This window comes from Galeopterus variegatus, unplaced genomic scaffold, assembly GCF_000696425.1.
Source record: "Galeopterus variegatus unplaced genomic scaffold, G_variegatus-3.0.2 Scaffold895, whole genome shotgun sequence".
In the NCBI taxonomy this organism is placed as follows: domain Eukaryota; kingdom Metazoa; phylum Chordata; class Mammalia; order Dermoptera; family Cynocephalidae; genus Galeopterus; species Galeopterus variegatus.
Window position 1 is genome coordinate 171837 of NW_007727006.1, and position 24392 is coordinate 196228.

A 24392-nucleotide genomic window follows, 5' to 3' on the forward strand; every position below is an offset into this window, starting at 1 on the left:
CGATAAATGCTGGCGAGGTTGTGGAGAAAAAGGAACTCTCATACATTGTTGGTGGGAATGCAAAATGGTGCAACCCCTATGGAAAACGGTATGGAGGTTCCTTAAACAGTTGCAGATAGATCTACCATATGACCCACGACAAGTGGCGCACTGTAGCAGTGCGCCACCGGGCCGGCCCAAAGTATCTTCATATTTTAAACAGTCCCAGCTGCAAATACCATGTAGAACCACTCACAAACACCTAGAGTGGGAGCAGTCTGGGGAGGGTCTGGGCCCCGGCTGGCCATGGGGAAGGGGGTCCAGGCTGTCCAGCCTCTGCTGTTCTTGACACTCCACTAAAATGGCTCCTACTGGCTCAAATTCACTGCCTGGAGATAAATTTTATTCCCAGCAAAATGCTGTCTTGAGAAGTCACTCAGTCTCCCTCCTTCCCCTTCCCTCTTCCAAAGAAATAGAATCCAGATTCCTCCAGTTTCTATTTCAAACCCTCCAGAAGGGTACCTCAGATGACCTCACTTCTCTGGCCTTTTCATTTATGGCCCTTCCCAGAGCCGGGCTGTGCCGTGGTGGTCATCCACTGCTTCTCCCAGACTCCCTGGTGCACCTCCCAACTTGAGACATCTTCCCCTGCAGTGAGGTCATGGCACGTATGGCTAGGAACATGACCTCTGGAGACCAGCTGCTGGGGTTCCAATCCTGGCTGGACCACCTTGGGCAATTCACTTAACCTCTCTGTGCCACAGTTTCCTCATCTGTAAACTGGACATGACAATAATAGCAATTCTCTCAATAGCAAATAAGTATCAAACATGTATTAAGCAGTTACTATGTACTGGGTACTCTTCTAAGCACTTTACGTATATGGATGAATTTAATCCTCACCAAACCCTATGAGGAAGGTCTTGTTATCATCCCCAATTACAACCAAGGAAATGAAGGCACAGAGAGGTTAGATAACCTGCCCAAGGCCGCACAGCTAGAAGTGAGGAAGCTGTGATGCAAACTAGGGAGTTAGGTTCCAACCCTCGTGCAGATGTCAGAATGATTAAAGTGCTTATGACCATGCCTGGTTCGCAGTAAGCCATGGTGTCAGCTGCTGCTATTGGTATTATTATGACTGCCCATCCCAGCTCCTATGTGGTCCCAGATGGCTGCTCTGTTTATTCAAACAGGGTCTCTAGAGACCCCTGCACTCCCAAGCCTCCTCTGCCTCTCAGCAGCACTGACCTACTGGAGCCCTGAGAATACAGCTAATATCATTTGCCCCTGAACTTGTTCTGTTTCCTAGTCAATTGTCTGCATGTCCTCTCTCCACGGATGGCTGGGACATCAGGCTCATCTTGGCCTGAAAGTCCCCAGAGGGTAGGGAACACAGCAGTGTGAACTCAGCGTGAAATGACACAGGTTTGGAGTGACAGAGATGCCAGTGACATGCTGGGACCTGCTCAGGTTGAGGAGACATCAGAGGGGACTGTGGCTCACGGATTCCATTTCCTTCCCCACCACTTGGCAGAGAGGTTAAGGAAACTGAGTTGAGCTTAGACAGTGTACAATTAACACTGAGTAATGGTGGCAGACGGGAAGGCAGGGGAGTTAGAGACGAGAATGACCTCTTGACAAACCTGGGTTCTAATCCTGGTGCAGCCCCAAGGCTGTATGTCTTCAGAAGGTTTTATATAACCTCTCTGAATGTGAGTGTTCTCATCTATAATACACAGTAACAACACCAGCTTCATAGGGCTGTGTGAGGTGTTCATGAAGAACTTTATGTAAAGCACCTAACACTGTGTCCTGCACATATGAGGTGTTCAGTAAATGACAGTTGTTATTACCATGTGATCGATTTAGCGTTCAGGGAGTCAGAAGGCAGTGGGGTTCAATTCACCTACTAACTTCCTATGCAAACTTGAGCAATTCACTTCTCCTCTCTGAGTCTCATCTCTCCTTGCTTTGGATTGATTGAATTGTGTCCTCCAAAGCTCATATATTACAAGCTTAATTCCCACTGTAACTGCTGAGGGTGGGAAATCCTATTATGGTAATCAAAAAGTGGGGCCTTGAAGAGGTGATTAGATTGTAGGACCATGCCATAGTGAATGGATTAATAATGGTGGTCAGGGGCGTGGTCCTTAGGGCTTTAAAAGGAGGACGCATGAGAGTCACTCTCTCTGCTCTGCCATTTTCTGCCACGTGAAACCCCTGGATCACTGTTGCCACCACCAAGACCCTCACCAGATGTGTTCCTTGGACTTTGGACTTTCCAGCCTCCTAAAGTATAAGCAATAAATTTTGTTTTCTTACAAATTATCCAGTTTCAGGTATTAATATAGAAAACCAGATAAGTAGGGTGTTGCTTATAACAAATACTTGAAAATGTGGAAGTGGCTTTGGAACTGGGTGTTGAGGAGAGGCTGTTAGGATTTGGAGGAGCAGGCTAGAAAAAGCCTAGCTGCTGGTGGGAGGTCAGAAGACAGGAAAACCAGGGAAAGTTCGGAACTTCTCAGAAACTGATTGCTGATAGAAATACAGACAGTAAAGGCCATTCTGTGAAGACCTCAGATGTAAATGAGAAGGGACTTATTGGAAACTGGGGCAAAGATCACCTAGCTATGAACTGGCAAGGGACTTGGCTGCCTTCTGTTCATGCCCCAAAGTATTATGGAATGTGGCACTCCAAGGTACTGACCCAGTATTTTTGGTGGAAGAAATTTCTAAGCAGCAAAGCATTAAGGAAGCTGCATGGCTACTTGCAACAGCCTATGCTGAGTTATGGTGGCAAAAGCGTGACATAAAGCCAGAATTTAAAAGGAAAGCAGGGCTGAGCCCGTGGCGCACTCGGGAGAGTGTGCCGCGGGTTCGGATCCTATATAGGGATGGCCGGTGCGCTCACAGCGCTCACTGGCTGAGCGCGGGGCGGTTAGTCTCAAAAAGGACAAAAATAAATAAATAAATAAATAAAATAAAATAAAATAATAAAAATAAAAGGAAAACAGAGTTTAAAGATTTGGAAAATTTGCAGCCTGACCATGTGGTAGAGAAGCAGAGAGCATTATCATGAGAAAAATGCAGTGGTGGTAAGATTAGTACAAAAGAAAGGGCTTATCAAGAGAAGGGGGAAAGGCCCTGAAGGCATTGCAGAAGCCTCTGGGGCCAGCCCTTCCACTACTGGCCCAGAGGCCTAGGGAGACAGAACGGTCTTGGGGAACAGGCCTGAGGTGCCCTCCACGGGCTCACTGCCCAGGGCCACCTTGGGAAGCTGCTTCCCACATCAGCACCCTGTCTGCTTTGACTGCTTCGGCTGTGGCTAAAATGGCCCCAGGTGTGGCTGAATCCACAGCTTTGGAAAATACAGGCCAGAAACCTTGATGGCATCTATGTGGTATTAGGCTTGCAGAATGCCAGATGTGTGAAGGCTTGGGAGCCTCCACCCTGATTTCAAATGATATGTGGAAGATCCTGGGCGCCCAAGAAGAGATCTGTCCACAGGGGTGGAGTCACCACATAGAGTCTTCACTAGAGCCGCGTCAGGAGGAAATGTGGGGTCAGAGTTGCAGCGGAAAAACCCCACCAAAGGGCCGGCCCGTGGCTCACTCGGTAGAGTGCGGTGCTGATAACACCAAGGCCCCGGGTTCGGATCCCACGTAGGGATGGCCGGTTCGCTCACTGGGTGAGCGTGGTGCTGACAACACCAAGTCAAGGGTTAAGATCCCCTTACCGGTCATCTTTTAAAAAAAAAAAAAAAAAAAAAAAAAAACCCACCAAGGCCATGCCTAGTAAAGCTGTGGGAGCAGGACTGCCATGAAGATCCCAGAATTGTGGAGCTACCAGCATATGAGGCTAGCTTGCAAGAGCTGAAGCATGGCCTCAGACCAGGAAAGCCATAGGAGCAGAGCTGCCCAAGGACTTGGGGACCCAACCCCTGCACCAACATACAGAGGATGTTGAACATGGAGTCAAGGTACATGATTCGTCAGCTCTGAAATTTAATGCCTGCCCTGCTGGGTTTCAGACTTGTTACCCTTTTTTGGCCTATTTCTCCCTTTTTAAGTCGAAATATGTACCCTGTGTCTGTCCCACCACTGTATCTTGGAAGTAGATAACTTGTTTTGATTTCACAGATGGGACTTTGAACCCTGAACTTTTCAGTTGAAACAAGTTAAGATTTTGGGGATAGAATGAATATATTTACCTGTGAGAAGGACATGAACTTTGGGGGGCAGGGGCAGAATGCTGTGGATTGATTAAATTGTGTCTCCCAAAGATCATATCTTACAAGCTTAATTCCCACTGTAAAAACTGAGGGTGGGAAATCCTATTACGGTAATTGAAAGGTGGGGCCTTGAAGAGGTGTTTGGATTGTAGGACCCTGCAGTAGTGAATGGATTAATAATGGTGGTCAGGTGTGTGGTTCAGAGGGCTTTAACAGGAGAGCACATGAGAGTCTCTCTCTCTCTGCTCTGCCATTTTCTGCCATGTGAAATCCATGCATTGCTGTAAAGCCACCACCAAAGAAGACCTTCACCAGATGTGTTCCCTGGACTTTGGACTTCTCAGCCTCTGAAATTGTAAGCAATAAATTTTTTCTTATAAATTACCCAGTCCAGGTATTTTGTTATAAGCAACAAAAATGGACTAATACACTCCTTGTCAAAAATGAGGCCAAATTTGTGTGATCTATAAAGTTCATTAGAGCTTTGACTTCCTATATTCTTTGATTCCAAGACATCTGTAGTCCTGGGTTACTTAGATTTGTTCTGAAACTCTCAAAAGAGCATGGTGGGCTTGCACACTGAGCTGGAGCCCACGTGGAAGCCCCAAACACTTGCAGGGAGTACAGTTATCGTATCTCGCTCCTGCCCTGGGTGAGGGCACACCAGGCTTTGCACATTCTCTTAGAATGAGGACTGTATTCCTGTTCCTCAGTCCACAAGGCATGAAAACTTAATTGTGGTTTAAAGATGGAGTCAAGTCAACAAAGGAGAAGAAAGGGGAAGAAAAGCAAAACGGCCCCAGCGTGAGGCCAAACTCTACACCGCCTCTCCCATTCTATATATATCAAGACTCGTGTGAGGAGGAGGCAGGGAGGAGGCTCTGGCTTGCTCCCTGGTGACACATGTTATGATGAGAAAAGATCCCTTCATTATGTGTCCACTTACTGCTCATTCAAACATGCCACAAAGTGGAAGTAATTAAGGAATCTGTGTAAACCTTGGTGCGACCTTTCTCAGTGCTCCCACACACGGCCTCGCCACATATGTGGGCACGTGGTAACACCAGCCCTTGCTTCCCTTGGCTTTCCAAATTAAGATCTGATGGCAGCCTGTGCACTGCCCTGTGTTGACAGCAACCAAAGGGAGTCTGAGCAGATGGGACCAGCACTGGGCTGTCACTGGTAGCACCAGGTGGGCTAGGGGAGGGTCAGGGCACATGTACAAACACCCGCAGGCTGGATACTCCTACACTTGCCCCAGGGCAGAGGCAGATGGAGTAGCTGGCTGTGGACAGCCCTCAGGACATATGAAGGCTGTCACCAACACCCTAGCTCTATGGCAAGTCACCATTGGAAATGCTCTTCCTGCTACATAAAGATTATAAAGCCTTATTTGGACATTTGGACTCTATTTCCAGAGTCCAAGCAGAGAAAGGAAGTGGTATAAGGCTGAGAAAGCTCTTCAGTCTTCTCCTGCTCCTCTCAAGGGCCCTGCCCCCCGAGACCCCAGATGCAGTGAGTCTGGTGGCCAGAGGGGACAACACTGGGAGAAGAGCAGAGAAAGACTGGTTGCTCCTCCTAAGCTGGTAGGCGAAGGAACAGGTTCACAGAGGAGCAATGGGTGCCATGACCATTTACTTTGGATTCCTTACTCAGTCACTCAATTCATTCCTTCACCAAACACTGATCACCAGACACTGTGCCAGTGATAGGGAACAAGATGAGTTCATGGGCAGGGAGGGAGGATATGTGGGCTTCAAAAAAAAGTCCCCTGCCTTCTGTCATCTACAAATTGTCAAGGATATAACATGATCAATAACTGGGAAATAATTGTGCTGGATTCCGTGAATGATATAAACATATGCTATAGTACTCTCCAAGGCACCCATTTCTCCTTCTACAAGGTGGGGGGAATGTCCCAGTGCCCACCTTGTGCACAGGGCCTAGCGAGTGAGGCAGGACTGACTGGCTGCCTTGTGGACCCTATAAGGGCAGGTCACCGGGTGGGGCTTCTGGAATGCCAGTGAATTCTGTAGGTAAATCTCAGTGGAGTGAGTCCCGACTGAATTCCTTGAAGGCAGGTCAAAGTCTTACTCATCTTTTACCCTAGTGTCAAGCAAGCATTTGGCACAAGGCAAACACTCATGAATGGTTGTCGATTGAATGAAAGAATACATGAATGAATGAGTCACTTCATGCCCTGAGTGAGTTTGGGAGTGGGAGAGCAAGACATAAAATGGAACCCTTCGGTTGTCTCCTCTTCTCGATTTTCTTCAAGCTCAGGAGACTTCAGACTCCCTTCCGAAGCAGGCAAACCCCAAATCTCTCTCCCCATCCAACCCATCAAAGAGCTCAGTGTATTTTCAGCAAAGATGGCTCACCATGACAACTAGCTAGCGCCAGAGCAGAGGTAGCATTGTGAAACTTGTTCCCTTCCCTAGGAGCCTTGGAAAAAGCTGGTGCTTCTCACTTTCCCGTATAAAGCCCACCTCCACAGGTTCACTGGCACTCTGCAGAACAACCCAACCCCACAGAACAACCCAACCTGTGATCTATCACACACTTTCACATCTAGCCGGTGAGGGTGGTCTACCAGCTGACAAGCCTGGGGGATTCTTAATGTCAGTTTGCAGCAGGTGTTAAAAGTAAAACTCCTCTCACCAACTCATCGGATAATAATTATGAACGAATGCCTGGTTAGGTGGATGGAGATCATTAGGCTCCAACAATGTGGCATCCACACAAGGAAGCCATTACACTAACAAAACTCCAAATGTAAAAATAGAGCTCTACATAGTTTCCTGGTTACCGCATTCTAATTCTGATGGTTTTTCAGTGCCAGTGACATGTGGTTTCCTTTTGTCCCCTGCCATGCCCTCATTCCCCTGCATGTGTACTACTCGTGGGAGGAGATGGCTTACTTTTTAAATGCCCAGTCCCTACCCCAAAACCCTCCTCTGCAAGGCTTGCCATGGAAGAGTGAGTGTTGCTGTTCTGTTTCCGGGGTCACAGTGGCTCCAATATCACTGCTGTAGACCAGGCCCAAAGAGGGGTCAAAAGGGCCAGCCCCCAGGCCAAGAGGGCACAGAGAAGACAGGACTGGCATACCATCAGTGCCAAGTATCTCAGGATCAGGCTGTCCTAAGCCCCAGCTTTGCCCTGTGGAGCAGGGCACTGAGATGAAGCTGTAAAAGAAACCTGAACAATCTCAGGTTTTCCAAAAGCAAATTCATTGTTTTGCTGGGGCAAGTTTCCCTTTGTCTGGGAAACTAAAGGATAGAGCTGGTTCCTTGCAGTGTGCAGTCTCGTGTACCTCTGGTGTGGATTATAGCCATCCTCAAGGTATTTTTTTTTTAATACTGCAAAAACATCAGCACACATCCCTAAATGCTGCTGAGAGTTTAGAATCTGACCCACTTAGGACCTGACTCATGGTACACAAGGCATTCACTCATTCACTCCTCATTCATTCAGAGACAGTGAGCACCTGAGCATGCGCTAGGGACAGGTGGTGCCTCTGCCCTTAAGGAATATCACTGTATTTGGGTTTCAAGAGTCTTTTTGGTGAATCTCATGCTCTTGAGGCTCAGTTAATAGTACTACGTGCATCAGGTGATATGTTGTGTTTACAGGATGACACACAGAAGGGGACACATGTGGAAGCGGCCTCTTAAAAGTGGTTCTGGGTGAGGAAGCAGTTGTCAGGCAGCCAGCCAGGTGGCTCTGGACTGCCTTACAGGTTCCCAGGACCCTCACCGTTAACCTGGGCTTCACTCAGAACCTGCCTTTCACTCTCCCAGCCTGTCACCTTTTTGTCACATCCTCACACATTACACACACACAGTGGCTCTCACAGCCTGAGCATCAGCTAAGCATGGCACCCACTTGCCATTTTCTGTCCTGACCCTGAAGTGCTCCTGGATTTGAAGGACCAACCCTGGGTTGAGTCAGGCATGGCGGAAACTCCAAGTGCAATTCACAACGATGTCTCATTGTCAAGAGATGGACCTGTTTAGCCTCCATGTGGAAAGTGAGGAGAGTTCCAGCCCAGTGGCCCCCACCCCAGAAGGAAGCCTTTCCCCCAGAGCACTTACCCATGCAGGAGAAAGTCTCCTCAGTCCTGCTGGAAGGGCTGGAGTAGCCATCAAGGGCCCAGCTCCCCTGGGGAAGGGGGCCAGTTTCCTGGTCTGTCTGCAACCTGTGGGACCAAGAAGGGGTGGTCACTTATGGCGGAGGTTATTTTGGCCTGAAGTTCCTCCAAGGGGCTGAGAAACCCTCTCAGAGCACAGAGCTTGGTTCTTCTTCTCTGCTGGTGCCCAGCACCACTGGTGGACATGTGCACATGTGTGCATTCCTGCAGGCTGCAGCCTTCTGTGCAAAGCTGAGCCAAGGAGAGAGCCCCTGGAGAGCCCCTAAGGGCATGCAGATACCTGATGCTAGTCGCCCGTTGGTCTTCTACCCATTTCCAGCAACACATATCACCCACAGGGCAGAGGAATCCCCCAGTAATTCCCGGCCTTGGGTCCTTTGTCTTGCTATGTCCTTGCCCTCAGGATGTGCATGTATGTACAGCCGTGTGTATACACATGGAAAAGACCTCCCTCTGAAGGTGAGGTCACTGACTCCTGGTAGCTCAGGGGGCACACAGGCTTCCTTGGGCCCGCTCATTGTGCAGGCAGCTAGGAGGTCAAGAAAGAAGGAGTAGGCTCAGCTGGGGTCACTGAGACTCTTGGGAGGACAAATCCATGCTGGGCCAGTTATGGCATCAGGAAGGAAGGGTGAGGCCTCTGGGCACCCGCTCCCAAGTGCACACAGACCTCTGAGCACAACCCCAACCTTACAATCGCTCCCAGGAACAAAGACTGTGGGAGCTTTCATTATAGGCAATTACCCTGGGTTCTGGGAGCTGGCCCGCCCACCCGTCCATCCGCTGTCTCCAGCTAAATGGACCCTTTGGCAGCTTGGCAGGAGGGGGGCGGGAACCTGCAGGCAGGAGGGGAAATTGATGGGCTGGGCCAGGAGACCCTGTGAGTCTCCAGTGCTACTGTGATTTGTCTTTCTCTCTCTCCAGTTTTTACTTTTTTCAATACCTAGATGGCTCTGCCATTAACTGGCTGTGTAACCTGGAGTGAACCTCTCCACCTGGAGTGAACCTCTCCTGTCTGGGTCTAGCTTCCATCACAGGTGAAGAGAGACATGCTCCAAGGCTCAGATCAGTCTGATGGCCTAGGGATGTGAGGCATTTGCTGCTACTGCTCGTGCGATCTTGAGCTCTTGTGGATCTGCAACCCCTCAGGTGGGTGCTGGGGATAGGGCAGGGTGGGGTACACTCAGAGAGAGCAGGAGACCTCATTCTGGCTCCTGGAGGTGCATGACATGATGGGAACAGTCATCATTTACTACTGTCAATTAAATGTCTGCCCAGGTACACTCATGCCAATGAGTTGATTGGTTTCTTGTAAGACATTAATATGGATCTGGGTTTTTGAAGTAGGGAATGTAACATATTGGTAAGAAAGTAATAGGACATTCTAAAGAGCAGAGGATCAAATGTTCTATTGAATAACATCATATATGTAAAGATCTAAGCACAGCATCTGGTCCAGAGCAGGTAGACAATAACCAGTATTAAGAATAGGAAGAGCTGGGCCGGCCCCGTGGCTTACTCAGGAGAGTGTGGCGCTGGAAGCACCGAGGCCACGGGTTCGGATCCTATATAGGGATGGCCGGTGCGCTCACTGGCTGAACGTGGTGCAGACCACACCGTGCAAGGGTTGCGATCCCCTTACTGGTCAAAAAAAAAAAAGAATAGGAAGAGCTGGGCCGGCCCCGTGGCTTACTCAGGAGAGTGTGGCGCTGGAAGCACCGAGGCCACGGGTTCGGATCCTATATAGGGATGGCCGGTGCGCTCACTGGCTGAACGTGGTGCAGACCACACCGTGCAAGGGTTGCGATCCCCTTACTGGTCAAAAAAAAAAAAGAATAGGAAGAGCTTGCTGTCAGGACTATTATTGCCATTATTATGATGCAATGGCGAGTGAGGCAGTACTGGCCATATGGACCAAGAACCCCAGTCCCAGGAACGTTGAGGAACGCAGCCTATCTCTGTGATCTCAATCGGCACTGCACTTGTATCTGCACCTGTCTCTGCCTCCCCAAACATGGCTAGGCCTCCATGTCTGCCCTCACTTCCCAGCCTGGATGGACAGTATCCTCTATGCTGGAAGTCGGACAGTGCTTGAACCAGACAGAAGAAAACCACAAGGGTGACACCAATAACCTTACACTCCCGACACCACTAACCCTACCCTCCTAACTGAAGTCCGACCAAAGGCCCACCTGAGCGGGGGAATGAGAGAACTGTCAGGGAAAGAAAACACTTGGCAGCTGGAAAAAGGCAGCCACGGCCGTGGTGAAGCTGCTGTGGCTCTTTTCCAGGAGAGCAGAGGGGAATGAAGTTGAAGATGTGATGGAATAAGATGTGTGAGACAGGGGCTCTGGAGAGCAGATCAAGGGGCATTATGCCTTCTCTGGGTCCAGGGAGAAGGGGGCTAGCTGGAGGTGATGGATGGCAGGAGATAGGCTTTGTTGGGAAGACCACACCCAGACTCTTGAAAAGAGATGGATGTGGAGGATAGGGCAAGGGAAAAAGTGGCTGACAGATTCATACCCTGGAGAAGCAGGTCAGGTACAACCAGGGTGAAGACCGGGAGGAGAACAGGTAGTCTCTGATTCTGCATTCAGCTGGGGCTTTGCAGAATGCCAAGGGCCCAGGGGACGGGGTAAGATTTCCACGAAAGCAGGATGTCTGTAGATTCTAGGAAGCAGATGGCAACTCCTCGGCTGTGAAGCTTGGAAGGGGTGGCCCAGCCTGGCCCTTGGCAGAGCTGCACATAACAGCAGCTCTAGTCTCTGCAGGTGGGCTGGGTTCCTGCCCATCTGCCTGCAGCATCTAGAGGTGTCTTGGTCCTAATCTCACCCTTGACTGAGCCATGACCCTCCCTTCAATCCTAATCCAGGGCCTGAAAGAGGAAGGGTCTAGGGGTGGAGTAGTGAAGAAAACCCCTACTGGGGAGGTATGACACATTTCCATTTAGAATGCAAATATGCAATAAATGTTTGCTGAATAGAGGAAGCATGGTTCTGTTTAAGTTGCGTTGAAACATTCGAACTAAAAAATTCTGACCTTTTTGGAAAATGTCAGGTTCTAAATATACCAGGGACTAATAGGGTGGATAATGTAAAATCTTAAACAATTTAATGCCTAGACACTTTTTCCCATAGAATGAATTCAAAATGAAGGGAATCAGGTAGGAGGAGAAAGTCAAAGAATCACCAGGAAAATATTTTACTAATTGAAAAAAGGCCATTCAAAGGAAGGTCTGCCCTACATGTCTGCTTCTTGAGTTCTCTCATCAGCTTCAGAATCTAAGTTGAGAAAGTCATAAGGGACAGAAGTGAATTGACCTTTAGAAAAAGGAATATCTGTGCACGTTCTGGGCAGTATAGTTAGGCAGAAGGGATGCTTTGAGGGGTCACCTGCATAAGAACTCCCTTTGGCCGCGGACTCAGCTGAAATTCTTGCAATAAGAGGGAGTTCACTGCCTTCCAGTCAATTTGTAATCCTCTAGTTGTTGGAAAGTTCTTCCTATTGAGCCTCAAATCTGTCTTGAACTAACTTCTAAAAACCATGACGCTGAGTCAGCTCTTTGGAGCTGCCCCAAGTAAATCTAATTCATCTTACAACATGACAGTCCTTCAAATATTTGAAAACAGTTCTCAGACTCCCTCTAAGCCTTCCCTTTCCAAAATAAACTTCTCCAGTGCCTTTAATCATTCTTATAACACCTTTTTTGGATCCCTCAACAACCTGTCAGTTTTCCTCTAAATGTGTTTTTGTGTGTTGATGTACTCTTTTTTTTAAGCTGGCCAGTATGGGGACCCGAACCTTTGACCTTGGTGTTATAACACTGCACTTTTACCAGCTGAGCTAACCAGCCAGCCCTGGGTCACTGTCCTTTTAAAATGTGGATTTCATAACTGAATGTAACACTCTACATGAGGCCTGAACATGTGTGTGCAGAATATAGTGGGACTCCAGGACCCCAAATACCTATTATTGTAATATAAGATTGCATTAGATTTTTCAGAAATCAAGATACACTCAAGTTGGCTTCTAGTGAAGGATAAAGCTCCTAGTCATGCCTACTCCAACTGCTCTGATGCCTCAGAGGCCTCCGGTGTCCAGGGAATGATGTACAAGCTCTTCTACCCCCAAGTATAAGGGAGAGTTTCTCTTCACATTAGCATAGGAAAAAGAAACATAGGAAGTTAGTTTAGTCAGGAAGGTACTAAATTTGCATTTGGGCATTTCTAATTGGTATAATAATTAGTAATTAAAATTTGGTTTACTTAATGTGGTCATTTTAGGAAACAGTTATATTTTTATTAAAAAAGCAGAGTTGACTAAGTGTTTGTTTTTCTATGCACTCAATTTACCATGTCTGAAAAAAGCTGGGGAGACCAGCTTGTTGACCACGTTGTCATGAATACGGGCCCAGCCGACACAAGGTGTTATGACAGCCACAGGGACAATGCAGTTAGTCTAACTCACAGTCGGAGCAAATGTCTCACGCGAGTTGTGCAAGACTGATTTACCTACCTACCTACCTACCTATGTATCTAGCTGCCTAAGCATCCACAGTACCCTAATATATTGTTTCATCATTTCCCAGAGAGCAGGAAAACTGGTCATTTTAATGACTCCTAGTACCTGAAAGTGAAAAGAGTTTTCCTCACACACTATGCCCTGCTACTTCATGATGTTCTAAATTGCCAATGGATTTTACTTTGCACATTTTCATTCCATATCCCCATAGATACTGGATAAGTAGAGTTGTGTGAACTCTCTCTTTTTAGATTCCTCTGGGCATTTATAAGCCTCTATTAGTTGTGGAGTCCCCAGAGTTTGAGAAAGGCCAGAGCTTGGACTCGGGTTTCCTTTTGCGTTCCCAGTTCCATCTCAGCTCTCCATTTCCCAACTTTGCACGCCTCCTCCTGCCTGACTTCTTTTTCTGTACCCTGGGGCCTCCGGTCTCCACCAGCCCCTCATCATCAAGCCCCTCTCCTCTTTGGGCTTGTCTCTTGGTCCCAGCACCATCCTTCCCTCCCTTCCTCCCTGCCTGCTCACCCAGCTAACCTGTACTGGAAGGGGGCCACGGTGGCTGTGACCGGCTGACTCTGTTGATGGACCGAGGAGAAGCTAATGGCTGCCGGGGTGGAGGAGGCGTGTTTGCTCTGCGCTGGGCTGCAGACCGGAGAGGTAGGCCGTGAAGCTGCCCTGTCATCAGGCTCCAGAGACCTGGGGATCCCAGAAGTTTTGTTGTTTATATCTCTCTGGTCTTTTCCGGGGCAGCTAGTAGGCTTTCGACCTTCAGGAGGGCCTGGTATTTGAGTTTCTCCATGAGAGCTTGTCCGGGATGGGCTCCTGCCCCGGGTCTGGTGAATTGGAATCCCTTCCTGGGCCTTCTTCTTTCCCTGGGTGCCTTGTGTCTCCCCAACTCTTCTGGACCCAGCCCGGCTGGAAAGAGCTGCTTTGGGGGTTATTCTGGGACTGCTCCATGGGGAGCCAGAGAGGCCTTCACCACACTCAGCTGACTCCCTCACTGCCACAGCAGTCTTGGGGGAGCCTCTCCCCTGGGAGGCCTTGGGAGAGGAGTTTCTGGAAAGGCCCGCGGTCTTGCCCAGTCTTGGGGAGGCTGCTCTCTGGGGGCTCAAAGCCAGGCCAGCCTGGCGTGGACGCAGCTGGGGAGAAGCTCCCGGTGTATGAATCCTGGTCTGGGAAGAAGCTCGAGGCACAGGGATGGAGGAGGCATAGTGGGGGCGGCTGGCAGAATTCACATTGGCCATCCCATTCATGGTCAGCAAGGCTGGAAATGTGGGCTACTGTCCTGCAGGGAGAGGGGAGAGAAGACCGTTAGCACTGTCCCTCATTTCTTCCCCTGAGTGTATAAAGATAATGTTGGGGTCAGTGGAGGGACATGAGCACCCAGACTGGACACTGCGACTCCCGGGCTCACATCCTGACTCTGGGCAAATCCCTTTACTCTCTGCTCTGAAAGGCTGTGGGGAGGCTCATCAGCAAGCACATAAGTGAAAGTGCTTTGTGAATTGCAAGGCGCTGTACAAATGGGCATCATTTAACTTTCCTTGACTGTTTCTGTCCGTTGATTGGGGGATAGACTCTCCTTCCCACAGCCCCCTGCCTCTGACATCTTTCACGGTGCATGAGTCTAGGACGTCCTGCCCACAGCAAACAAACTCTTTCATGGCCTCAGTCTTTTCTCTGCCAGTTCCTTCCACTCGTCACCTTGGCTGACCCCTGACTCTCCCCACAGGATTCCTCTCCAGGGGAGTACACTCTTCTTCTACATCCCATTGGGCCCAAAGGTGGAGTGTCCAATCCCAATCCCCCCAAATCATAACTTGTTAACTGGTAAGCCCCTCTCCTTGCAGCCCCTGCCATCTACCTGCTCCCACTATTCCCTGGTCCCCCTCATCCACACCACCTCTCCTGGTCCCTCCGCATTGTCCTCACCCCCACAGCTACTGGGGATTTGGGCACCTGGCTCACAGTCTTTCTCTCTAGCCCATTCCCTACTTACCTCCTGTCCCGACGAAACTGACCTCTGTCACCTCTTGCCCTCTCAGCTAGACTCAGAGACTGAGTGACCCACCTTTGGTGCAAGGTGGCTCTCTCCATGCACCCCCTACCAACAGCACCTGACCTCTTCTCTTCCAGACCTTGATCTGTAATGATCCCATCTCCTTCCTGTATCAACCCCTCCCTCTCTACCAGCTTCCCTTTCCCACCATGTTAATGAACTAATCACTTTCATTTCAAAGGGAATTTAAAGCAGTTTATGAAGACACATGCAATCAATTCCGGATAAAGAGTTAAGCATAAAAAAAATGAAACTATAGAAGAATTTGCAAAACACATGCATGAACACTTCCATAATCTTGTGGGAAAGGCCTTTCTAAGCACCAGATCAAAGGCAAAAATCATAAAGGAAAACACTGATAGATTGAGTGTATGAAAATTAAAATCCCTGTATGGACCAAAAAAAAAAAAACCTTTCAAAAAGGTTCAAGTCATCCATAAACTATAAAAACACTTGCATCATGTATGAAAAACAGGAGTTAATACTTTTACATATAGGGAGTTCTACCAAATCAATATTCAAAAGAAAACACCCCATAGAACAAAGGGCAAAAGAAATTCATAAAATAATACAATTGACCAAAACAAAACAAAAGGCTTCATTAGAAATGAACAAATGCAAATTAAGTGTTATCATTTGTTGCTGTCAAAGTTACAGTTTGGAGAAAATTATAACATCCAGTGTTGGTAAGAGTACAAGGCCCTCACACACTGCTGTGGACACAATGCCAAATCTACAAACTTATGCTAGGAAAATGATTAAAGATGTAGGCAAATGTACAATGGAAATACTCATTGATTCTTAAAGGGCAAACTGGCATAGGGTGAATATGCAGATAAAGGACATTTTGGGCAGAGAAGAGCCTACCAAAGCATGGCCAGTCTACCCAAGACCACTGGGAGGCCCCCTTCTATACTGTGCAGAAAGCTGTCAGCACAGGACGGGTTGTTTATGGCTGTTGTTGACCTTCCCTGACCTTTGACTCTGTGGTGCCGGACCAGTTATAGGCTAAACTGTAAGAAATCAACATAGACCCTTGAGCATTGATGGATTTATAGAACTACAACCTGCAATGCCTGTGAGTCAGGGCTTGTAGGATTGCTCTACTGACAGAGGAAATAATTTCCCGAGAAAGTGAAGGGCTATGAAGTGCTCCTCCTTGCCTCTACTTTGTGCTTTAATGAGCTAAAGCAACCCTCCCCCAACTCCATCAGAGAATGGCAAAGCCATGTGTGTTCAGGGAACCACAACCAGCTGCCCTCGGCCTCTCCGGTGGCTGCCCATGGCCTAGGCCTAGAAGACCAGACCCAAAGCTTGCCTGACTCCCACTCCCTCCCGCTCTACCTCATGCCACCCCCTGCCCACCCACCAGGCCACAGACTGAAGGGACGCTCTGAGTCACCTTCTGCCTGCCCGAAGTCTCCATGCAGGACACCCTGCCCTGTCCCTGGCCCCAGCATGCCAGGACAGCCACTGAGCAGTACTTTCATAAAGGAATCTGAGAGGATATCAAACACGTAGTACCTGCATCTGTGAAAATTTGGGTAAATTATTTAACCTCTCCATGTCCAGTCTGCAAAATGAGGGCAGGACAAAATCTAGAAAGTACAGTCAGGGGGAGAAATAGGGAGTCTTTAAGACAAGAAGAGAACACCATGCTTTAGCCTGGCCTCAGGATCTGTAGTCAGAATTTTTCCCCAGTAGAGGTGAGAGTGATTTACTTAGTCATCTTCCTTCTATCCAACCACTGTTCTAGTGGTCAGCTATGTGCATCTGTGACAGTGTACAGCAGGACCAGAGGCATAAGTGGAGACCTGTTCAAAGGCTCATGTGGGCCCTGAGCTGCTGACCTTGGCCTCCAGCACAGAGCTGGGCTATGCACTGACCAGCTGAGCTAGCCAGCCGGCCACCGACAAAAAGGGCCTTAGACCACTGACCCACTGCAGCCACACCCCTGAGACTTTCTCATTCCCAGATTCAATACCCTGAACTGGAAAAGTGCCATGTGGCCCACTTCTGTTTCTACCCTCAGCCCTAATCCCCACCAAATCTTAGTATGGGCACCAAGACCAATTAGGCAGTCCAGACTACCCATTCTGGGAGCCACTTCTGTGAGAGAACCCAGAACTGCATCTTGGTTCTGGCTGGGAGTCTCTCCCCAACGCAGGTTGTGTTGCCTGGGACCCCCCAGTAGTCCAACTCACCTGCATTATCCTCCATGCATCCCAAGTTCCTAGCTCTGCCCAGACAGGCCTGGACCCCCTTGGCTTCAATCTTCCCAGTTGCTATGGCTATGGCTGGCTGGATTTCCAGCTAAGAGAGCCCTAAGGCCAGGAGGCTGCGACTACCTCACTTGCTAATGGAGCAGATGCAGTTGCTGCTTTTACTGGATCATCATTTTTTCAAAAGCTCGATGGTAAGAGGATTTTAAAACATTCCCGTGGTAGGTCACAGGAGCCCCACCCCTCCCTCTCCAATGCAGTTGGGGCCCTGCTCTCTCCTCCTCCCCAGATGAGAGCCCTAGCCTAGACAGGGATGTGACAACCACTGCCCAGGTGGGAGCCTGGGAGAATCAGACAATCTCTAGGACTCTCCAAAGAGAGTGAGTTGTTTTAGCCTGGTGGGAAAGGGGTTACAAAGGAGCTTTCCTGGTTTGCCTTCAGAGTGAGAAACCACAGGTACTCAGCACCTTTAAAGGGACCTCAGAGGACACCCAGCATAAGCCCTGCCCTAGACATAGCAGCGATGCCTTTTACTGAGGCATTATTTCTGATTCTTTCAACAACCTTGTAAGGTGGGTTTTATTATCGCTATTCCATAGGTAAGGAAAATGAGGTCGAGAAGGTTAAATGAGCTGCCCAAGGACACACCCCGCTAGAAAGCTGTGGATCTGTGCTATTCAAATGCAGATGAGCAGGACTTGGGAGTCTCAACAATGGGTCCCCTTGGCCACTCCCACCAAGTGCACATCCACCCTCTGCCTGCACCCCCCAGCCTCCATAATCAACTATGACCTTGCCGTGATTGGCAGTTCTGGGCTTTCCAGAGATGGAGTTGGGGCAGGGGGGTGTGCAGGAGGCTGAATCCAATTTATGGGGTGGAAACCAGAAGAGAAGAAAATCAGTCATAGGCAGCACTTGGGGAGGCCTCTCTTCCCTCTCTTCTTTCCCCAGCACTGCTCAGATCTAGCCAGTTTTCCTGTCCCCCTTATATTCTGTTTGCCTTTGGTAGTACTGGGGGCCAGGCTGGTACAGGACATTTCCCCATATGAGATTATAGGCAGCATGCATGGGGGGAGGGAGATGATGGGTCTAATCCAGCCTGGCCACTGGTTTAATATGCCTAGTTAGTGGCAGGTGGCACACCTGGGCTAGGGTGGGGATTGAGAAGGGAGACTCTGGGGTTGCATTTCTCTGGTAGCAGGGGGTGGAGAAATTACTGGGGAAGAAAGGAGAGAGAATGCTCATGAGGGTGGGGGGTGGGATTCAAGCTGAGACCCACAAACAATGGCACCTTCAAAGCTCAAGGGTGAGGCCTCTGCCAAGGTGATCTCTCCTGGGGTCCACACAGAAGCCTGCTGGCTGCAACACCCTATCTGTATTCTTAATGGACCAAAGGATGGGGAGACACCATGCCTGCTCTGGGGCTCAGTTTATTCTCCTGTGAAATGAGGGTAACCCTTTCTACCCCCCTGCTCTCCACAGCCTTGTGTGTTGAGTAGGTTGAATAAGGTAATGTTGGGAAAATGTATGGCCTCCTGAGATGAACAGGGTTAGCTGTAATGGCTCCCATCTCCTAGGCCTCATGTTAGACAAAAATGTCTCAAGAAGCAAGACAATCTGTGTCTCTTTTGGACAGGGCTCTGTTAAGCCAAAGAGCTTGGCTATGAGTACTGATCATTCTTTGCAATGCCTTCACAATGAGTCTGGGGAGTCTCAAGGGCAGAAGGTTGGGGGCAGAGTGGAAGGCGGAAGGAGGGAGCCTATTTCCTTTTTATGTGAAACTGTGTATGTGTGTGTGTGTGTGTGTTTGTGTGTGTGTGTGTAGTTGGGGGATCCTATCAGATCCCCTAAAGCCGAACATGTTATCTTTGCTCTTCTTCCCTCTAAGTGCCCCCATCTGAAATTCCACTTAACCGCAGTGAACAAGAGGAGGGCTTCAAGTGTTCTTTAGTTTCCTCATTCTGGGAATCCCTGTCCTCAGTAAGTTACATAAGGGAATTAGTACCATCCGTTACAAAAGAACGTCATACTTACAAATGGATTCATGGCAGGATCCCTTTGTTCAACAACCACACCCTTTGGTTGAGCACCTTCCATGTGCCAGGTGCTTTGCCAGGTGCTGTGGCAATTGCAATGGCTGAGACCCAAGTTTTCCTCTCAAAGAGCTAGCAATCTGGTGGGGAAGAAACACATGCACACTCATTACAAGCAGCATGTGCACTGTGCACGATGAGAGGCAAAACAAAGTGCACATGATCTGTGTGTCACGGCCTGTCAGCAAGGCAGGGTCTGGGGAGGCTTCCAGGAAGAGGCAGCAGCTGACTTGGTGGTTGGTGGTTTGAGGTCTGAGAAGCAGTGGACTTGATGGTGGAACTCCCCATGCCCAGGGATCTACCCGTCAGTGCCCCAATATAGACCCTGCTCTTCAAAAAGACTCGGTGTGGTGTAGTGGCTATAGGATAAGCTCTGGGGCCAAAATGCCTTGGTCCAAAGCTTGGCTCTGTCATTTGCTGATGGTGTGACCTCAGGGAAATCCCAGAACCTCTGAGTTTTCTCATCTGTGAAGTGAGACTGAGACTAGGACCTACCTTGTAGGGTTGCTTTGAAGAATAAGTTAGTTAATAAATGTAAAGTGCTTAGAACAGTGCCTGGCACAAAAGGCCCAACAAATGTTTTTGTTATTATGATATTATTATAATGTTATGTTGTTATGATGACAAAAAAGAACTCTCGTTTTCAATTATCTCTTGTTCCCAGGTACTCAGGAAGGGAGGCCGAGCTGCCTGGTTCTTCTGGAGCCTGCAGAAGAGCATAAGCACATCTGCCAGGCCTGGATCAGAAACCTGTAGCATCAAAAGGAAAAACGCTGTCCCTGCTGGGTATGGTAACACCCAACCACCTACCAATGGAAAAGGCAGGAAACTAGTTTGAAAATGGAAGATCTGAGTTCAAATCCTAGCTCTGCTACTTCTTCCTATGTGGCTTTAGACAAGTTATTTAAGTTTTCTGAGACCAGAGTCCTCATCTGCAATAAGTAGTCCTGGTGTTTCATAAAGATTAAATGAGAAAATAAAGCATGGCAACTGGCACATAGTAGGTGCTCAAGAAATGGCAGAAATTATCTTAAGGAGAACAGCTGTCCCTCCTCCCAGAAGTGAATGAGCCAAATTCAAACATAGAGTGGGGCAGTCTGGTGGACGGCCGGGTGAGAGGCTGATGGCTTCCTGGGCAAGTTGGAATAGTCCCAGCCCCTGAACACGGTGTATGTGTACCCAACACGTACTTCCACCTGGTCTCACTGCTCCCTTTCCAGTCGATGAGCCGACTGTCTGCTCTTTCATCCTCCATCTGGTGCATTATTTATAAATCAAACACTTTTTAGCTGCACTTGCTATTGTGTGAGAAGCACTGTTCTAAGTGTTTTACCTATATTAACTTGCAATCGTCCTAAGGACACTGAAGCGCAGAGAGGCTAAGGGACTTGCTGTGGATCACACAGGTAGTAAATGGCAGAGCCAAGATTTGATCCAGAGAGCCTAGCTCCAGAGACTGTGCCTCGCCCCCGACTCCTTCTCACCCCAACCTCCCAGAGAGGCCTCGCCTCACTCCACTCATTCTGGCCCCAGGCCCCATCAGGACACATGGAGGCTACAGGTTAATGCTCAGCAAACCCCAGAGCCAGGGAGTATTCTTTGGCCTATAGATACTTTGCTCTAGCTCAGAAGGTGGTGAGAGCATAAGCGTCAGCTCCCTCTGATCTGCGGGGCCAGGGGCAGGGTGAGGGGAAGGAAGACGACCACTGTATTCAGAGGTCTCTCCCCGTCTGGAGAAAGTTCCAGACCAGCCCCCCTTCCACCGGCTCTTTCTGCCCTGGAGGCGCCCGCAGCAGCGTCGGGGGCGGGCGGGGCGCGGCCGTGGTGCTGATAGGACAGCTCCTCCTGCAGTGGCCCTGTTAAAGGGGCCGGCACCGCCTTTCGGGAGCGCAGTTAAAATGCTCATTTCCAAAAGGTCAGAACATTTTAACCACAGCATCGAGAGGCTGGGTATACAAACAAACAAACAAACAAAAAGAGAAAAAGAGAGAGAGAGGACAAGGAAAATAGTGGAATCGTTTATGGTACTGTGGACTCAAGCACTGAGGTACAGACACTGCACAGTACAGAACGGTGGCTGAAGACAGAGCCCTGGAGCCAGAATAACCCCCTCCCTACTTGCCCCCACCCACGTCTTCCCAGACCGCCTACCCTAACCCACCCCATATGCTCGTGCGAATCTGGGCACTGCTGCTTCCTGCCTGTGGTCCTGAGCAAGTTACTTAACCTCCTTGGGCCTGTTTCCTCATCTGTAAAATGGGAATGATAAAAATACCTACCTTGTAGAGTCGTTACAAAGACTGAGTTATAAGAAGGGGATCACTGAAGACAGTGCTTGGCGCATAATAAACACGGAAAAAATGCTAGTGATTATTACATCAAATCATCAGCACAGCTTTTATCTTCTTTGTTCTACCCCAAAATTCTCATTAGCACTTTTTGTCAGCCATTCCAGTCAGAATAGCATAAACATGATCACAGAATGTTTCACCTTTAACCTAAATTTTTATTTTCTTATTTATGGCCATTTATATGGGATTGGGGTGGAGTGGATAAAGTTAGACAGCAGGCAGAGTTTCCAAAATAAACACACGTAAGACCGTGGCATGGGTTAGCGAGATAGAAAGATCTCTGTTCATGAAGATCCTTCTGAAGATGACGCACTTGTGACTACATGAAGATGGCTTAGGTTTTGACCTATTCAGGGACAGGAAGGTGGACAGAATGACCGTTGGGGGTCCAGAAGCCATAGACAGAACTCCTGGACTGCACACAGGCCTCTTTGTAAGCTTTCTTACTCCACCTGCCACATACTATCTTCTGCCCTTGAGCTCCTGATCACTTCTTCCCAGGAGTAAACCTCAGCGTGGGCTTCACTTCTGGTTAGAGGCCCAGTCTGGTCTTTGGAGGCTGAACAACCTCAGGGAACAGAGAGCTGTGTCCTTTGGTACCACAGCAAAGAGGAGACCTGTGCTGCTGTACCCCTCAGACAAACACAACGCACATAGTGACACTCACACACACTCATACATGTACACTCACACACACAGACACAAGATTCACACTCCCATAATAATCTGGATGTTTGTTTCTCCCCAAATTCATGTGTTGAAACCTAATCTCCAACAGTGTTAAAGGGTAGGGTCTTTCGGAGATGATTAGGTTATGAGAACTCTGCCCTCATGAATGGGATTAGTGCCCTTACAAAAGACACTTGATCAAGCCCTTTTGTCCTTCCACCATGTGAGGACATAGAAGGCACTATCGATGAGGAACAGGCCCTCACCAGACATTGAATCTGCTGGCACCTTGATCTTGGACTTCCAAGCCTCCAGAATGATGAGAAACAAATTTCTGTTGTTCATAAATCACCCTGTGTCTAAGGTGTTTTGTTATAGCAGCATGAACAGACTAAGACACTCACAAATCCTCACACGTACACAATCTGACACACAAACAGAGGTATACATACTCATACACACCCCACACATACATGTATACACTGACACACACAGATATACACAATCACACAGACACACACAGGCACATGCCCACACGTTGACACAGACACACACACACACACTCACATACATGTCATACATGTTCACTCACACTTGCACTCATTCTTACACACACACATCTCAAGCTTGACTCTTTCCCACCCACTCTCCCTGTCCCTTGCTGTCCTTCCCTTAGGCCCATTTCCCATCCAGCCAGAAATGAGGAGGGACTCTGTGTGCCCCCATCTGTTTCCATCTCAGGGCTCCAGGCTCGCTAGCAGTGCACTCACAGGCTTTCCCTGCAAAAACAGGACCCCACTATGGGTATCCAACTTTCATTCAACATTTGTGGGTTATAGACCTTGGAGTTAATGAGAACATCCCTATGCTTGGGAGGAAGTAACTTATCCCAAGTCACACCACTGAGTAACCACTGAGCCTGGGGTGACTCCCAGTCCAGTTCTGTTCCTCCACACCACACGGCCTCCCCTGCACATGAAACCCCCATTTCTCAGGCTGGGCATTGTGAAGAGGTCCCCAGGACTGAGGACAGGACTGCAATAATCATTTATTAAATGTTTATCCTTCTTGTCCAGCCTCTAATCTCTGCCAACCTCTCAGGACAGCGATAAAGAAAGATCTGACATGTGGTGGGGAAGGCCATAGTGGAAGGGATTTGAGTCCGCTCCCTTTCCCAAGCTCTTAGCCTGTAGACCTTGGCTTTGGGCTCTAGCCAGCCATCTGGGGGCCATTCAGCTGGGCCTGGTCTTTGGCAGAGAAGGCAATCACCCAGTCTGTGTTGAGAAGAACAAGGATGGGTAGCCAATGGTGTTTCAGCACGGGCAGAGCATTGGCAGGAAGCAGAGGAAGCTGGGGTCTGCTGGCTGGGAGTTGGCAGGGGAGGAGCTGGGAGCTCAATACCCCCAGCGCCCGTCTGGCTGGCTCCCGGCTCAGAATTGGGATTAGGATTGTCCACAAGTGGTGGGACCCATCACTCCCCTCCCCATCTCCACCTCTGGAGCCCAGGGCTCTGCCAACATACTCAGGAATCCCCTTAGCCTTACAACTGTGGCGTGGTCTCTGTTTTGGCCAGGTGGCAATGTGCTCTTACAGAGGAAAGATGGGGCTGGCCATGTTAATTTCAGATAATGTCAGATTGTTCAGTTTCCTGTTATTTATAATTAAGTGATCAAGCGGGAGCTAAGACCTCACCTTTCACTTCCAGCCCAGCCCAGTCCTTTTCCCAGGAGAGGCTTCTGAACAGTCCGCTGCCCAGACTTGGCATTCCCAGAGCAGCTCCATTGCAAGCTTCCCCAAACAGTACTGCCTGACCCTGCGCCTGTTCCACCGAAGCCCAGGCTGACAGAAGCAGGACATATGGACGGCTCAAACATACCTACACAGAGGAGATACTGCATTCCTCCAGTGCCTCTCAGAATCCCTCACCCGTCTCCCTAGGCTGGAAGTTCTTTCAAGTGTCTAACCTCCATCCCTCCTGCTAAGAATCCAAGTTTATCTTCTGATTCTCCATTCTGCAGGCTTGTTCTCAGAGCCTCTGACCTCTGAGACAGAAGTGGATTTTGAGCTTCGGGGAGGGGGCTGAGAGCCGCACAAGTGTTCTGTCAGCACACGGGCATTTCTCG

General features: G+C 49.0%; 1 long non-coding RNA gene across 1 annotated transcript; it reads left to right on the forward strand.

The window, feature by feature from the left end:
* Positions 1 to 9405: 9405 nt before the first annotated feature.
* On the forward strand, positions 9406 to 24262 carry LOC103590919. The gene is made up of 3 exons (XR_550520.1): positions 9406 to 9506; positions 19914 to 20035; positions 23975 to 24262. It is a non-coding gene; the product is annotated as an uncharacterized LOC103590919 (long non-coding RNA).
* The last annotated feature ends 130 nt before the right edge of the window (positions 24263 to 24392 follow it).